At 38.0% G+C, this 17,093-nt stretch overlaps 1 long non-coding RNA gene across 1 annotated transcript in view; it reads right to left on the bottom strand.

The window, feature by feature from the left end:
- Nucleotides 1-3,071: 3,071 nt before the first annotated feature.
- LOC132532996 (uncharacterized) overlaps nucleotides 3,072-17,093 on the bottom strand; it is a 44,211-nt gene continuing 30,189 nt past the window's right edge. Inside the window, exons 2-3 of the long non-coding RNA XR_009544892.1 lie at nucleotides 10,649-10,829; nucleotides 3,072-3,350 (exon numbers count right to left, since the gene is read on the bottom strand). This is a non-coding gene — a long non-coding RNA (uncharacterized LOC132532996). The remainder of the gene's footprint in view (nucleotides 3,351-10,648; nucleotides 10,830-17,093) is intronic.

Genomic DNA, 17,093 nt, shown 5'->3' with positions numbered 1-17,093 from the left:
CTTGTCAGAAGAAGCTGTCCTGACTGCGAGTTCTTCAGATCAGAAAAGTCCATATTGCTTCATAAAGTCTCAGATTTTTAAACTGTGTCCAAAGAATCTGTTAGAGCACGGGTTGGGAGAAACACAACATGTCTGTGGGCTGATCCAGGCTGTCTACTGAGACATTTGATACATAGTCTCAGGCTACATGAGAATCTCCAAGAGAAAAATACTAATTCCCAAATAGAAATGCCTGGATCAAATGGCTTCCTTTGAATCTAGAATTTTAATATCTTCTTTTTAAAAGATGAATTATTTATTTACTCATTCATTTAAACTTTATTCACTGACTCATTGACTCATTCATTTAATCACTTCAGCTTTGCTTTGTCATATGAGATCCTGGGACTCTCACCTAGTGTTTCACACATACAAGTTCTACCCACAAATCCACCTCTGTAACCTCACAAAGCTCAACATTTGAAATCCTTACATGGAAACTTCTGATCATTACAGATAGTACTATCTGTTGAAACATTCCTGGACCATCACCAGTTGTTCCAACAAACTTGGCAGAGTCAGAGCTAGAAGAGTGGGAGGCATTCCAGGGGAAGGTTACCTACATTATATTCTCTCTGCTTGGTTGTTTTTTCTTTTGTTTGTTTGTTTTTCTCATTTATTTATATTTTAAAGAGCTTTTGAGCTCCTAGCATCATATACAATGGTTTGATCATTCAATATATTTATTATCAAAATAAAAGCTCAAAGAATTTTTAAGTCTTATAAAAGTGAAGAAAAAGTTGTTGGTGCTTCAGATCATTTTTTCATTCAACAAACATTTATGGAGCTCCCAGAATACCCCTCATATTCTGAGCTGCAGTGTTTACCACCCTCTGAAGGCATGTCTGAAGTACAGAGTCTGACTTTCAGTAAACCTTACTCAATACATATTTATTGAAAGATACTCTCTAACAAACTTGTTATAAATATAGATTTGATCTTCTAGTAATGACAGCACAAAGAAATCAGGTGATTCTACTTCTTAAGAAACTAGCATAAACTTGGACAAAATTGTCTTTAAAAAAAATGCTTTCAGGGGGAGTTGGGCTGTAACACAGAGGGTTAAATGCATGTGGCGCAAAGTGCAATTATCAGCATCAGGATCCCAGTTCAAGCCCCCAGCTCCCCACCTGCAGGGGAGTCACTTAACAGGCAGGTGGTGAAGCAGGTCTGTAGGTATCTTTCTTTCTCTCCCCCTCTCTGTCTTCCCCTCCTCTCTCCGTTTCTCTCTGTCCTATCCAACAACGATGACAACAATAACTACAACATAAAACAACAAGGGTAACAAAAGGGGATAAATAAATAAATATTTAAAAACATTGTTTTCAGGGGGCCAGGCACAGCGGGTTAAGCTCACATGGTGTGAAGCTCTATGACCAATTCAAGTATAAAGGTTTGAACCCTCAGCTCCCCACCTGCAGGGGAGTCACTTCACAAGCGGTGAAGCAGTTCTGCAGGTGTCTGTCTTTCTCTCCCCCTCTCTGTCTTCTCTCATCTCTCCATTTCTCTCTGTCCTATCCAACAACAACAATAGCAATGGCAACAATAACAACAACAAGGGCAACAAAATAGGAAAAATGGCTTCCAGGTGCAGTGGATTCGTAATGCAAGGCATCGAGCCCCAGCAATAAGTCTGGAGGGGGAAAAAATGCTTTTAGTGGAACTGGGCAGTAGCATAACCAGTTAAGTGCAAACATTACCATGAAGGACCTGGGTCAAGGCCTGTTCCCCACCTGCAGGGGGAGGACACTTTAGGAGTGGTGAAACAGGTTTGCAAGGTCTCTCTCTTTCTCTCTCTCTTTCTCTCTCTCTCTCTCTGTCTCTTTCTCTCTGTCTGTCTCTCTCTCTCATTCTCTCCCTCTTCCTCTCTCTCTCTCTCTCTCCTTCTTCCTACCTCCAACTCCCCTCACAATTTCTGTCTTATCTAATAAAAAATGTTTTCAGCATGCAGAAAATTACCACAGGCAGAAATGAACTAGAAAGCTTTCCCAAACACAAAACCTGATAAGAGTTCTTAGATAAGGATAGTGGGGGTAAGTATACGGCCTGCATCCCCGAGCTACTTCTGGACTTCCTTCTCCCATCTCAGTTGGCAAGAATTTCAGCCGCATAAACTAGCTTCAATTTTCAAAAGCTGTCACTTCACTGTCAAAGAAAGCCAGCATGCCTTGAGGCAGCAAACACCTGACATCCATAGCTAAAAACGGCAGATTTAGTTTTCAATAGAGTGTAGAAAGTATTTGGTTTGAAATGGACTGTAAAAACAAGCCGCCTTGCTAGACAAAAATCATGTTTCCCAGTTGAAAGTGAGTAGCCAACCAGCTAGAAATTTAATGGGGAAAACACTGAAATTTAAAGTGTCGGAAGAAGAATTAATTAAGCTCTCCTCACATCCCTGATTATAAACTACATACTTATGGGATGGGGGTGATCCTAAGGATTCATGAGAAAGGTACAAGGAATATCTGAGGACTGACCACAGCTTTGAATGTGTTCCCCAACCACACAGCTCACCTGGAACAGGATGGAAGTCAAACGGATACAAAGTCTTTGGACAAAATTTGAGCTTTCATTAACTAAGCTGTAAACACAAAGCTACAAAGATGGAAAGGTGATCCCTATCTGATTAACTATGGCATATACTAATAGTGGGAAAATGCCCACAGTTAGGAATCTAAGGGATGTTTCCCAAGTTGATAAAGAGCATACAGCAAGACACACACATACACATGCACGTGAAGCCTCTCTCTCTCACACACACAGACACACACATACACACTCATGCACAGGCACACACACACACACACACACACACACACACACACCTTAGAACTAAGAGATAGATTATTATCCCTTTAAGATTAGGAGCAGAGAAAAGGGTGCACTACGATAAAAGATAATAAAAGTAAACAAAATATATACCAGTGAATATATTTTGTATAGTGAATATATTCTTTTTTTATTTATAAAGTGGAAATAATGACAAGACCATAGGATAAGAGGGGTACAACTCCACACAATTCCCACCACCAGAGTTCTGTATCCAATCCCCCCGCATAGCTTTCCTATTCTTTAACCCTTTGGGAGCATGTACCAAGGTCATTATGGGGTGCAGAAGGTGGAAGGTCTGGCTTCTGTAATTGCTTTCCCTCCGAACATAGGCATTGACAGTTCGACCCATACTCCCAGCCTCTCTCTCTCTTTCCCTAGTGGGGCAGGGCTCTGGGGAAGCAGGGCTCCAGGACACATTGGTGGGGTCGTCTGCCCAGGGAAGTCCAGTTGGCATCATGGTAGCATCTGGAACCTGGTGGCTGAAAAAAAGTTAAGATATAAAGCAGAACAAATTGTTTAATAATCAGGAACCTAAAGGCAAGAATATTGCAGATAAAGATTTGGGGTCTCCATTTTGGAAAAAGCTAGTAGGTCTATTTTAGGTATATCCCAAGGAACTCATGACTTATTAGTTTTTGCCTGAGCCCAACAGTTAACATGAAGGTGGACCCAAGGTATTGTCCGGAGAGATGGTGTCATAGATGGAAAAAGGACTAGAGAGCTGGATCAGGGAAGAGATTAACTCCCAAATATGGGGAAAGTATATAAATACTGTTAACTATAAACCCTATGGATTTGATCCAGGAGACATGAATTTCTATGTAAACAGTCCTAATAAGTCTTCATAAAGCTATTTAGTGTGAATATTAAATTTAGTTATATGAATTATAATTAATTAAATTATAACTGTAATCTGTATTTATTTGATAGAGACAGCCAGAAGTCAAGAAGGAAAGGAGAGGTAGAGAGGGAGAGAGATAGAGATACATCTGCAGCACTGCTTCACAAGTCACAAAGCTTTCCACCTGCAGGTGGGGACTGGGAGCTTGAACCTGGTCCTTGAGCATTGTAACATGTGGTTACAATTGTAACACTGTAACCAGGTACACTACCCAGCCCCAATACCACTAAAATATATGCATAAAACTAGTTAATGTAGTTAATTATATTATGAAATTTTTAAAGATTGATTGATTGATTGATTAGAGAGAGAATCAGAAATTCACTTTGACATTTGCAATGTCAAGGGTCAAACTCAGGACACTCACATATGCCTCCTACACTCTAAACCACTTCCTTGGCTATTATGTAGTTTTAATCACATTTTTAAAAGAGATTACAGCAGGTAATAATTTAATATTTAGATTTGTTTACTTATTTAGAGAAGGTGAGAGGTAATGTAAGAGAGAGAAGCATGCCTAGTAAAGGCTAAATTAGAGTTACAGAGAGAAAGTTGTGGTTTCTAGGACTTCAAAACAGAAGCAAACATCCACAATTGAACATTTGGGGTGATTGAAGTATTTTAAAACTGAACGAGAGGTAGTTGTGCAAATTGTATAAATTTACTTAAATTCATGTAACTACACACTTAAAATGTTTATTTCATGATATATAAATCATTGATAATTATTTTAAAATCCAGATTTGAACTTTGCCTCGTAGAATTTTACTCTCTGCCACAGTGTTTCTAAATCATCACATTTCTCAATTACAATAATATAAAAACTACTCAAGTAAGTGTGTTTGACAGAATCTCTGAAACCTGTCATGTTTATGAAAAAAGAAAATCCTCACTACAACTCCTACCTCTAGTTGGTAGTACTTCTTTAATGTTAAATTAATTAAGAGTGCAATAATTAATAATGATAAATTTAATAATATCGAATATTTCTCATTCTAAAAATATGCAGGATTCCTTATAAAAGTAATTCTGGATTTCAGAACATCTTGCCCTGCAAGAAATTTTCGTAATGCCTAAAAGCCATTTTTTTTTAAGATTTAAAGATTTTTTTTCTCCATCATTAACTTACAAAAGAGTGAGATTATCTTATCTGTACCTTGGAAGTCTATCATACTCTTTTTAAAAATTTGAATCTAATCCAACACTTTTTCCATTTTTTGATTTTTAAGGGATTTTTTATTTTTGCATTAAAACATATATGCTTATGTCATACATTACTAAAAATCAGCACGTGCGTACTTTTTGCCCTGATTCACACCATCCCATGCTCTCAACCACTAATTGGTCTCCTACTCCAAAAGTTTTTCATTGTTTTACTAAGCTTGTTGGTTTGTTTTTCCTAGACACCATATATCCATGAAATCACATTATTTGTCTCTCTCCATATGGCTTGGTTTTATTTCCATTCCTCTTACTCCATCTGGACTTAGCATACTAACTTCTAAATTCATCCATGTTGCTGAAAATGGCAGGGTTTCATCTTTCATTATAGCTGAACAGAATTCCAAGGTGTATATGTACTGCATCTGTATGCATTCACCAATAAACACTTTTTCCCCCAATTATTGACTATTATAAATAACGTTGCCCAAACCATGGAAATCCATAGATACTTCTAAGGTACTTTTAAACTTCAAGTAGTCAACATTAGAATGAGGATGGTATGCAATCATGTGGATGATGTGGATTCTCTTATTCTTTTTATTTATTTTTTGTTTTATTTATAAAAAGGAAACACTGACAAAACCATAGGATAAAAGGAGTACAACTCCACACTATTCCTACCACCAGGACTCTGTATCCCATCCCCTCTACTGATAGGTTTCCTATTCTTTATCCCTCTGGGAGTATGGACCCAGGCTTATTATGGGGTGCAGAAGGTGGAAGGTCTGGCTTTTGTAATTGCTTACACACTGAACATGGGTGTTGGCAGGTCAATCCGTACTCCCAGTCTGTCTCTCTCTTTCCCTAGTGGGAAATAGTTGTGTCCTGGATTCTCTTATTTTTAATTCTCTTATTTTAATTCTGCACAGCTTTCCAAAACAGCTGCACTAATTTGCATTCCTACTAACTTCTCCATTTCTCCTCCAGCACCTTTTGTATCTTGACTTTTGGATAATAGGCAAAGGTACCAACAGATGTAAGGTGGTAATACATCTTACTGTATATCTGATAGCCATTTTTTCCTGAAAATAGGTTATGAACAATCTTTCATGTGCCTACTGATTATCTATGTGTTCTTTGGAAAAGCATATATTCATCTGTTCTGTGCATTTAAAAAAACATTTTTATTGTCTTTATTTGTTTATTGAATAGAGACAGCCAGAAATTGAGAGGGAAGGGGAGATAGAGAGGGAGAGACATAGAGACACCTGCAGACCTGCTTAAACACTTGTGAAGCTTTCTCCTGCAGGTGGGGATCGGGAGCTTGAATCTGGGTCCTTGCACAGGTTGTAACATGTGCACTCAACCAGGGGCGCCACCACCCAGCTCCCTGTTCTGTACATTTTTATGGGATTACTTTCATGGTTGAGTTCTGAGTTCTTTATATAACTTTGATATTAATACCCCATCTCATAATTGATATGCAAATATTTTGTCCTATTCAAAATGTTATTTTTCATTTGACAGAGTCTTTTTTTTTTCAAAATTTGGGAGATTTTTAGTTTGATGTAGTCTCTGGTGGATTTGTGTTTTTTTTTTATTCTTTTTTAAATATTTATTTATTTATTCCCTTTTGTTGCCCTTGTTTTATTGTTGTAGTTATTATTGATGTCATTGTTGAATAGAACAGAGAGAAATGGAGAGAGGAGGGGAAGACAGAGAGGGGGAGAGAAAGAGAGACACCTGCAGAGCTGCTTCACTGCTTGTGAAGCGACTCCCCTGCAGGTGGGGAGCAGGGGGCTCGAACCGGAATCCTTGCTTTGCACCAACGTGCACTTAACCTGCTGCACCCGACTCCCTGATTTCTTCCCCCTGGTTTCTTTGCTGTTTTCAAAGAAAGAGTTTCTGTTGATTCTTTTAATTGACTTCTTGATTTCTATTTAATTAACGTATACTCTAATTTTACTTTTTCTTTTTTTTTTCATTTTATTCGGAGGTTAATGGTTTACAGTACAGTTGTTAACACCTGAGTACAAATTCTCATTTCATGATAGATGTATGCATAACACTCTCACCCACAACATAGATCCATTTTCACCATCATGTAATAAGACCCCAAAGCTCCCCCCACCCACCCAACCCCCAACTTCAGTTCCTTCCCTAGAGTTTTTAATTAATTAATTAATCCACTAGGGTTGTCTTTAGGGCTCAGTGTCAGCACTGCTTCCTGTGGTAATTTTTTTTCTTTCTTTCTATTTTGTTTGATAAAACAGAAAAATAAGAGAGCTAGATAAAGAAAGAGAGGGGGGAAGAAAGAAAGTGAAGCATCTCCCCTGCAGATGGGGAACAGGGGCTCAAACTCAGGTCCCTGCCTATGGTAATGTATGTGCTCAACAGGGTACTTGCCAACCTGGCTCCCAAGTCTTTGGATTTTTATTATTTCCTTGCATTTTCTGAATTTTGGTTTTACTTTTTCTTCTTTTTCCATTAGGTTTGAATTTAGATGTTTATTTGTGATTAAATCTGGGATGGATCTTTACTACCATAAACTTTTCTGTGGATTCTACTGCACAGGTTCTGGTAAGTCATGTTTTCATTTTAGTTCAGATCCATGTTTTTTTTTTAATTTAAGTTTTGATTTCTTCATTAACCCAATAACTTTGTTTCAGAAATATATTGCTGACTTGCCACAAAAATGTGGTTTTACAGTTTTCCTTATTTTTTTTGTTGTTGATTTTTTGCTTCATACCATTGTAAACTAAAGAGAAGTTTGATATGATTTCACTCTTCATAAATTTATTAAGAATCATTTTAGGTCCCAACATTTGCTCTGTTCTTAAGAATATTCCATAAGCACTTAAGAATATTTATTCTGGTGTTTGGGAGTGGAATGCTATGTGAATATCTATTAAGCTCATCTCTAGTTTGTCATTTAAGAGGTATGTTTCCTTGGTGATTTTCTGCTTGAATGATCTGTCCACTGGTGTAAGTGGGATGTTAAAACCCCCTACCAGTATCATGTTTCTGTCACTATAGAGACATTTCTTGATGTTCAGGACTTGGAAACTTTGCTATTGGCAACTAGTGGTTAGGAACCAAGGATGCATCTTAACCTGCTACACTACACAGAACTTCTTACCCTCAGCAACAAAGAACTATCTGGCCCAACATCAACAGTTTCAAGACTGAAATGCTCTGATCTTTCTCATAGTGTTTGTTCCTTAATGAACACATCATATGTTCATTGTTTACTTTGTTTTTCTCTATAGATGTAATGCTTCAAAGACTCTTTAGACTTACTGTGAGTTTCTTTGTTTTAGATCCTTGGCACTGTGCCTAAAACAATAAGTGTTCTGTAAATAACTGGTAAAGCAAGTCAGTAAAAGAACTGAAAAAAAAAAAAGCGAGTGAAAAAATACCACTATTTCTAGGAGATTTTCAGTCATTTTGTATTATTTCCATCCTTGAATAACTATTGTGTTTTCCTGTTATGATTTTAAAACCAAAAATAATTTTAAATAGTTGTTATTTTTTTTACTGATTAAAAGAAATAGTAAAATATTCCAAAAGTATACATGTCATTTATATGTATGTAAGGATTTAATTTGTTCATTTCCCTGTGATTTCTTTACCAACTTCATTTGTTTCAAAAGACTGTGATTTTTTCCATTAAATAATCTTGCCACATTGACAAAGGTCATTTAATTAACAAAAGTATATGTTTGAGGTATGTCTCAAAGGAAATTATGAAATAATGGGATGATTTCTGAGCTTACATTTGATGTTAAAATATTTTCTGATTTTTATGTAGGCAAAGCTCCCTTTGTAAATATTGCTTCCCAATTTAAGTTACCAAATTACTATTACTGTCATAAATAATAGTTGTTATAATTATCCAGTGAATGGTGTTCTCATCCTTAAGATTCTTTGCAGAAACTACAATCTATGATTAATTATTAAAGCTATAATATTTAGTTATTGGTATTTTGTCTTAAAGTTTTCATTTTCTAGTCTCATATTATAAGAAAGTTTCGTATAAAGTTAAGAGAGAGTATAAAGAATGATAAGGTAAGCAGCAGTGTTCTGTTTTTTTATGTATTTCCACTGTTTATGCTTAAGAAATACAACTTGAATGGGAGTATGGCAAGTTAAGCGCACATGTCCCAAAGCGCAAGGATCAGCATAAGGATCCCCGTTGGAGCCCCTGGCTCCCCACCTGCAGAGGAGTCACTTCGCAAGCGGTGAAGCAGGTCTGCAGGTGTCTCTCTTTCTTTCTCCCTCTCTGTCTTCCCCTCCTCTATCCATTTCTCTCTGTCCTATCTAACAACAACAATAACTACGACAACAATAATAAACAATAAGGGCAACAAAAGGGAAAATAAATAAATATAAAAAATTTAAAAAAGAAATACTATTTGATGTTATCTCCAAATTTTACTGCTAAAAATAATGCTACTACAAAAATATTCATGTATTTTTCCTTGTATATGCAAGTGTTATTCTAAGACAGGTCAATGAGAGAAATTTTTTCAATTACATGGTACGTAAATCTTCAATTTTCCTTAGTTATTTCCAATGTTTTTTCCAATTTTTTTTTTATTTCTACCAACAGTGTACAAGATGTTCTGATACTCATACCCAATACTTGATATTCTCAAATTTATTCCCATATAATGGAAGGGAAAATCAAGAATCATTTCATCTGCCTCTCCCCTATTCTGTGTACCAGTGTATGGTAAAGATATTAAGCATTCTATTATTTTGTATTTAAATTTTTCATAACTAGAAGCTACTCTTGATCAAAATCTTATGATAGAGAATTAACACCTACAGCTAGACATGTATGACTCTATAGGCTGTATTTTAAGATCTCACCATAAAACTATCTGTGTATGTCTTATAGAATCTAGATAATTTTTACTTTTTCTGGGGTGACCAAACTTGTAGAAATTCAAGCAAAACTGTGTTGTGACACAGCATACTGACCCACCATATAGAAAGGAACTGCCCTTTGTATTGGGAAACAAAGTACCTTCTTTCACAGATATTTTTTTAATAGGGTTAAATTTTCAGTAGGGGTGGTTATGCTTTCTGCAGAGTATTCATAGTGGTGACTTTCTGTGTTTTGTGGCTATAAATTAGAGAACAATAACCTCATTCAGCTATTTTAGAGCAAAGTCACTAGGTATGTGAACAATAAAATATTAATTATAATATTGCGCTCCTCTAAAAATCCCATATCTTTTGGTTTTGAAGTTATATCACCCAAGATCTAGGAAAAAATAATCATTTTTTAAGTGTAGAATATCAGCAATGATATTATCACAACATAATTTCCAAATGGTATCATATACATAGAAGTTCATGATATGTCTCTAGTACTCTATGCTCCTTGAAATTAGTAAGCCTGTCTTTATCTCTCTCCACATAGCACCTATCCAACTGTGTCATATCTACCAAGCTGTCAATAAATATTCAAAAGGACAAATGCTACTTACAAGGCCTGTTGCTATTTACAGAGCTGGTGTGGGTCTGGACTCTTGTCTCTCCTTGAGCCACACGGGACTTTTTGCTATAAATGAGCTGCCTTTTCCTACTTGCTGCGAGCCAGGTTTTTGTCCATCTGCTGCCATTGTTTCCCCACATTTCCCAGCTATGTTGTATTATAGGAGGATATTCTTTAGTGGGTCATTATGGCATCTGTCTGCCCACCTTGTGAATGCCCTGTCTCAGTTCACCAGACAGCAGCTGCCGAAACATCCTGCTCCTCTCCATCATCTGCATAGGTCCAGCCCAGTCAAGTCTTAGTGCAGAGATCATCATTTCATTGCTTGGGGACTGGCTGTACTCCAGGCCCAGGTTATTAGGATCTTTTGCTTGTCACTTAATATTCCTATAGAAATTGAAAAAAAAAGATATTACCCACAAGAAATTTCAGTCTTCTGGGTGTGTGTATAAGGATACATACAACATCGTGACATAAGGCCTTACTAGAAGTAAATTACATATATATATATATAAATGTATATAAATATGTGTATATATATATATATTTGTGTGCGTGTGTGTGTATAATATGTATAGTATAACATGTTCTTATAGTCACATCATAAAGGAGGAAAAGTCTTGTTTTATGAAGACTGGATTACCAGAAGGTCTAAACTTTATCCAGATCAGTCTTCTTCAAGAAAAGATAATATTGTCACCAGGTCCAAGCTCTTTTTCCAGATTCCTTTATTAGCAACTATCTGATGGTTGGCAGCTATTAAGCTCACAGGTAGCAAATAGCTTACAAGGCAATAACCAAAAATTTCTATATTAATTTGAATATCTGGAGTTTAGGCTTCTACTCCCTTTGACAACTTCGCTTGACATAAAATGAAAACCAGTAACACCAGTAAACAAAACCAGTAAACAAAAGTAATTATCTTGAGTTGGGGTAGACACCATAACAGACTCTCATGCCTGAGACTCCGAAGTCCCAGGTTCAATCCCCCAACCCACGATAAACCAGATCTGACTAGTTCTCTGGTAAAAGATAAATAATAATAATCTTTATTAGAGATATTTTCCTATCTTGAGTACTTCTTTTTATATTTATTGAGAGGTTAATGTTTACACTATAGTTTGTAAACTATGTGATAAGTGAGATATAAATGTTAATAGTATTATAGAAGTATATCTATTATACAGTGGAACCTAATTATATTTGTATTAACAGAAAGAACTGTTTGCTTAGTGAAATTTATTCTAAGTATTACATCAAGGAAACAAGAATAGCACTCCTTCTCACTCTCCCCAGCTCATGGTAGTTTTACCAGGAGCAAGAAGCCAGCAAGGAGGCTGCACAGTCTTCTTGGAGAGAAGGAGAAACAAATCCTGTGAAAGATTCTGAGAGCCAGCTGGGCCAGACATCATGCTCCATCATTTTATTTATCTGTCAAGGGTAAACAAAACTGGATACTGGTGAGCATGGCAAAGACAAATGTGATTCAGAACTTGATTACTACAAGTAAATTGTCCAGCATGGATTGAATTCAATTCACTGAATTAATTTGGATAGAGATGACTGAGTGCATTATTGTTGTTGCTGCTGTTGATCGCTGGCACTTCATCTCTCCAGGCCAACTATGTCAAATATACAGTCAGCAGTAAAGCTTCCTTCAGTGAGGTTGTGGCCATGACAAAGAAAATGCACTAAGTGAGCTATCTTGTCAGCCCAGGATGGGTTTTTAAAGAAATGATGAGAGAACTAGAGAGGAAGGTGAGCAGAGGCTCAGTAAAGTGAGAGAAAAGTGTAAACTATAAAAGCAGGATGAAGAATTGATCTGAGCCTCTTTAGGTTTGCTGACTGTTCATTGAAACTGTCACCTATCCTTTCCACAGAGGCTGGGAGAATTAGCTTCATGCACTGGACTCAACAAATAGACAATTCTTTGAACAGCAGTACATTTTCTCAGGCTGGCAGTTTTAAGGATGACTATCCATACTAGGAATGGATCTGAAGCTTCAATTTCTTTGTCTGTGATTGGTGCATTTAGATTTTGTAGTTCTTCTTGGTTCAGTTTTGGAAGGGCATAGGTTTCTAGGAATTGTTCCATTTCTTCCAGATTCTCTAGCTTGGTGGCATATAGTTCTTTATAGAAGTTTCGCAGGATTCTCTGGATTTCTGTGGTGTCAGTTGTGATATCTCCTCCATTGTTTACAATTCTATTAATTTGAGTCTTCTCTTTTTTGTTTGGTGAGTCTGGATAGGGGTTTGTCAATTTTGTTTAATCTTTCAAAGAACCAACATTTGGCTTCATTGATCTTTTGTATGGTTCTTTTATTTTCGATGTTGTTTATTTCTGCTCTAACTTTAGTGATTTCTGTCCTTCTGGTTGCTTTAGGGTTCCTTTGTTCCTCTTCCTCTAAGTCGTTGAGGTGTGCAGTAAGGTCGTTCATTTGAGCTTCTTCTTGGTGTTTAATATGTGATTGTATGGCTATAAGTTTCCCTCTCAGTACTGCTTTAGCTGTGTCCCAAATATTTTGATAGGTTGTGTCTTCATTTTCATTAGTTTCCAGGAACATTTGAATTTCCTGCTTGAGTGAGTCTCTGACCCAGTGGTTCTTAAGGAGTATGTTGTTTAGTTTCCAAATTCTGTGTCTTTTAATAATTTTCCGTTTGTTGTTAAATGTTAGTTTTACTCCACTGTGGTCTGAGAAGATACTTGGGATGATTTCAATGCTCTTGAATTTATCGATGCTGTCTTTGTGGCCTAACATGTGGTCTATCCTTGAGTATGTGTTATGTGGATTTGAAAAGAAGGTGTATTCCAGTTTTTTGGGGTGGAGGAGTCTGAAAATGTCCAAGAGGTCTAGTGTGTCAATCTCTTCATTCAATTCTCTTGTATCTTTATTAGTTCTCTGCTTTGTTGATCTGTCTAAGTGTGAGAGTGGGGTATTGAAGTCTTCCCACTATTATTGTATTACTATTGATGTATTTTTGAAATTCTTTCAGTAGATGCTTAATGTATTTAGACAGTCCCTCGTTGGGTGCATAGATGTTAATAATTGTTAAGTCTTCTTGGCTGATTGATCCTCTAATCATTATGTAATGTCCTTGCCTATCTTTTATTACTTTATTTAATTTAAAATCTATCGTGTCTGAGATGAGAATGGCTGGTCCTGCCCTTTTTTGTGGTCCGTTAGCCTGTATGATAGTTTTCCATCCTTTCACTTTAAGTCTGTGTTTATCTTGTTGTGACAGATGGGATTCTTGCAAGCAGCATACGGTTGGGTCATGTTTTCTGATCCATCCCCCCACCCTGTGCCTTTTGATGGGTGAGTTTAAGCCATTGACATTTATTGATATTATGGATTTAATGTATTGTAGTGCCATTGTTCTAAAAAAAATTGTTTGCTCTGATATATTGCAAGTATTATAGTGATGGTCTTGTTTATTTTTTTTTATTTTTATATATATATATATATATTCATTTTTATTCTCTTGGGACAACTTTAGAGGATTATAGGAGAGGGTAAATGCTCTTGAGTCCAGAATTTTGATCCAGTCATCATCTTTAAAAAATTTTTTCAGGGAGTCGGGCGGTAGCTCAGCCGGTTAAGCACAGATGGAGCAAAGCATAAGGACCAGCATAAGGATAGTGGATCGCGCCCCCAGCTCCCCACCTGCAGGGGCATCACTTCACAGATGGTGAATCAGGTCTGCAGGTGTCTATCTTTTTTCCCTCCTCTCTGTCTCCCCCTCCTCTCTCCATTTCTCTCTGTCCTATCTAACAACAACAACATTAATAACAACAACAATAAAAAGCAACAAGGGCAACAAAAGGAAAATAAATAAATATTAGAATTAAAAAATTTTTTTCAGTGACCAGGGATTGAACTTCTAATTACAGCCAACTATCTCAAAATATTTATGTTTGATCACAAGGGAAATAAAATGAGGGTACATGAGTTACTCCACATTCTCTTTTTTTAAATTTTTTATTTAAGAAAGGATTAATGAACAAAAAATAAGGTAGGAGGGGTACAACTCCACACAATTCCCACCACCCAGTCTCCATAACCCACCCCCTCCCATGATAGCTTTCCCATTCTCTAGCCCTCTGGGAGCATGGAGCCAGGGTCGTTGAGGGTTGCAGAAGGTAGAAGGCCTGGCTTCTGTAGTTGCTTCCCCACTGAACATGGGCGTTGACTGGTCGGTCCATACTCCCAGTCTGCCTCTCTCTTTCCCTAGTAAGGTGTGTCTCTGGGGAAGCTGAGCTCCAGGACACGTTGGTGGGGTCTTCAATCCAGGGAAGCCTGGCTAGCATCCTGGTGGCATCTGGAACCTGGTGATTGAAAACAGAGTTAACATATGAAGCCAAACAATTTGTTGAGAAATCATGGATCCCAAGCTTGGAATAGTGGAGAGGAAGTGTTAGGGAGGTACTCACTGCAAACTCTAGTGTACTACTGCTTTCAGGTATATATTTTGCAGTAGTTTATGGATATGTGTGCACATAAGCTCTCTCTCACAGAAACTGGTGTATATCCAGGTTATGGGACTTTGTTAGAAAGTGAACTACCTGAGATGAAATTAGAGTGTACTATTAAAGGAAAGGTCTCACCCAAGTAATGAGGCTGAAGGGTTGTCATTCCACATGTGAAGTCTCTGGACACAGTCTGAGGTGAAGCATGTTGAGGTGGCAATCATTGCATTGGTTAGGTTGTGATCGGCGGATGCAGTATTATTTGGTTTGGATTGGGAGACGCATACGGGAAAGTTACCAGTTAGCCAAACAATTTCTCTAGTCCGTGAAAAAATAGTAACCAAATCCCAGTGAAGAAAGAGAAAAGAAAGAGAGGATAGCAAGAATAGACAGTTATGCAAATCTACTATCCACTGTATATTCTAGGGGTAACAAGAGGGGAAAGGGAACTAGAGCAGAGATACACACATAGAGAGTCCACTCTGAGTCAGATTTCTTCCACAAAATAATTCACAAATTCAGAAAGGCAAAGAAGAAGGAAGAAGTGTATGACAAGATTAAGAAAAAAAAAAAGAGAGACAAGAGAGAGAAAAGGGAGAAGATAAGAAAAAGAGTTGTAATTAAAGAGCAGTGCAAGGAACTTCCCAAATGTGTATCAGTGAATTCAAAAAAGCACCCTGTTTGGTGGTGTGGGGTATCCTGCTAGGAGCTGGTCCCCAGGGACTGCTTATGGCGGGGAGGAGGTATGCTTAAAAATTAAAAGGAAGAAAAAAGAATTTTTTTCCCCTACTCTAATTCTTAACCCAAATTAAGTTATAGTCACCTCCTTGGTGTTACCGCTATGGCCCCTTATTGGCTGGCCTGCTAAAGGCAGAAAATCCTACTGTTTCCAGGAGATGTGTTTGGAGCTCAGCGGCTAGCAGCTTCTCAGTCCGCCATCTTCTGGGAACCCCCCCCTCCAGACTTTTTTAAAGGATTTCTCGAAAATGAAAACTAGCTCCAAGTCCTTTGATCCAATGAGAGCTATACTTAAGAAGTCTTTGGATCCGCCCTCAGGGTTGCGGTGGTCCCTGGAGACTCCCAAGAGAAAGCCCCCAAGCTATAGTGCTCCCTCCGGGTCCTCTGCCGGCCACCCAGCAGCGCTCTGCAACCGGCGGAGGAGCCGCCTTCCCGGGCGGAGGACAATGCCCAGCACACCCGTCTTGCCCGCCGCCTGGGAAGTCTGGAGCAGCCCGCCCGCTAGTCCGTGCCACCTTTACTCTAATTCTTAACCCAAATTAAATTATAGTCACCTCCTTGGTGTCACCACTAGGACCTCTTATTGACTGGCCTGCTAAAGGCAGAAAATCCTACCGTTTCCAGAAGATGTGATCAGAGCTCACGCTGCTAGCAGCTTCTCAGCCCGCCATCTTCCTGGGATCTGAAGCTTCAAGAGACAGTGACAATGTGCGCTCACGTCTTTACACAGCTAGGTGGAGGTCTAGTCAGGAAGAAAATGCAGAGGAGCCTCACTAGAGATTGGTAAAGAGAAAAATCTCAGTCATATCTCAACAATCACAACATCCCATTAGGGAAGTTTTATTGTTTTCATTTTGTAAGTGGAAAGTCTAAGGGCTGGCAGATAATAGGCCCAAGATCAATTTCAGACCTAAATGATGATATAACCAGCAAGAAAGATTGAAATGACATACCACTACCACCCTCACCCACCCACATCAGCCTGCTGAACTGGAAATGGATACTTGCAACCCTCAACCTCCACATCTGAAAAGAATGAGGAGTCATTTGCATAGGTCCATGGGATGGACTTGCCCAAGTGCAGCCAGAAGAGACCTGAAAACCTTTCTTTTAAAAGGCAAATGGGGAGGGGTATATAAAAATGTCCCTGGTGCAGGGAGGGGGTTGACTTGGGGAAAGGGTATCCCCACCTCTAAATGGTACAATGCCATATTTTCTTATTTTTAATAGTTTTAGCAGAACATTTTTTCCCTGTCACAAATAAGGCTTAGAAGTGGCAATGTTTGGGGCACCCTTTTAACAAAGGTAGAGTGGGAAAGTAGACCTAGTAAATCTCTGCTGGTGGCACCACCAGTTAGCTCCCATGAGCACTGTCATCTCAGGAAGTGTGTGGAGGTCCTGCGTTATCACAGGAGAGCTATAAATATGAGCAGGTATCTTACTCG

Source organism: Erinaceus europaeus, chromosome 15 (assembly GCF_950295315.1).
Source record: "Erinaceus europaeus chromosome 15, mEriEur2.1, whole genome shotgun sequence".
Classification (NCBI taxonomy): Eukaryota; Metazoa; Chordata; class Mammalia; order Eulipotyphla; family Erinaceidae; genus Erinaceus; species Erinaceus europaeus.
Note: the sequence above shows the minus strand (reverse complement) of the source record. Positions and strands in the feature narration are given on the sequence as shown.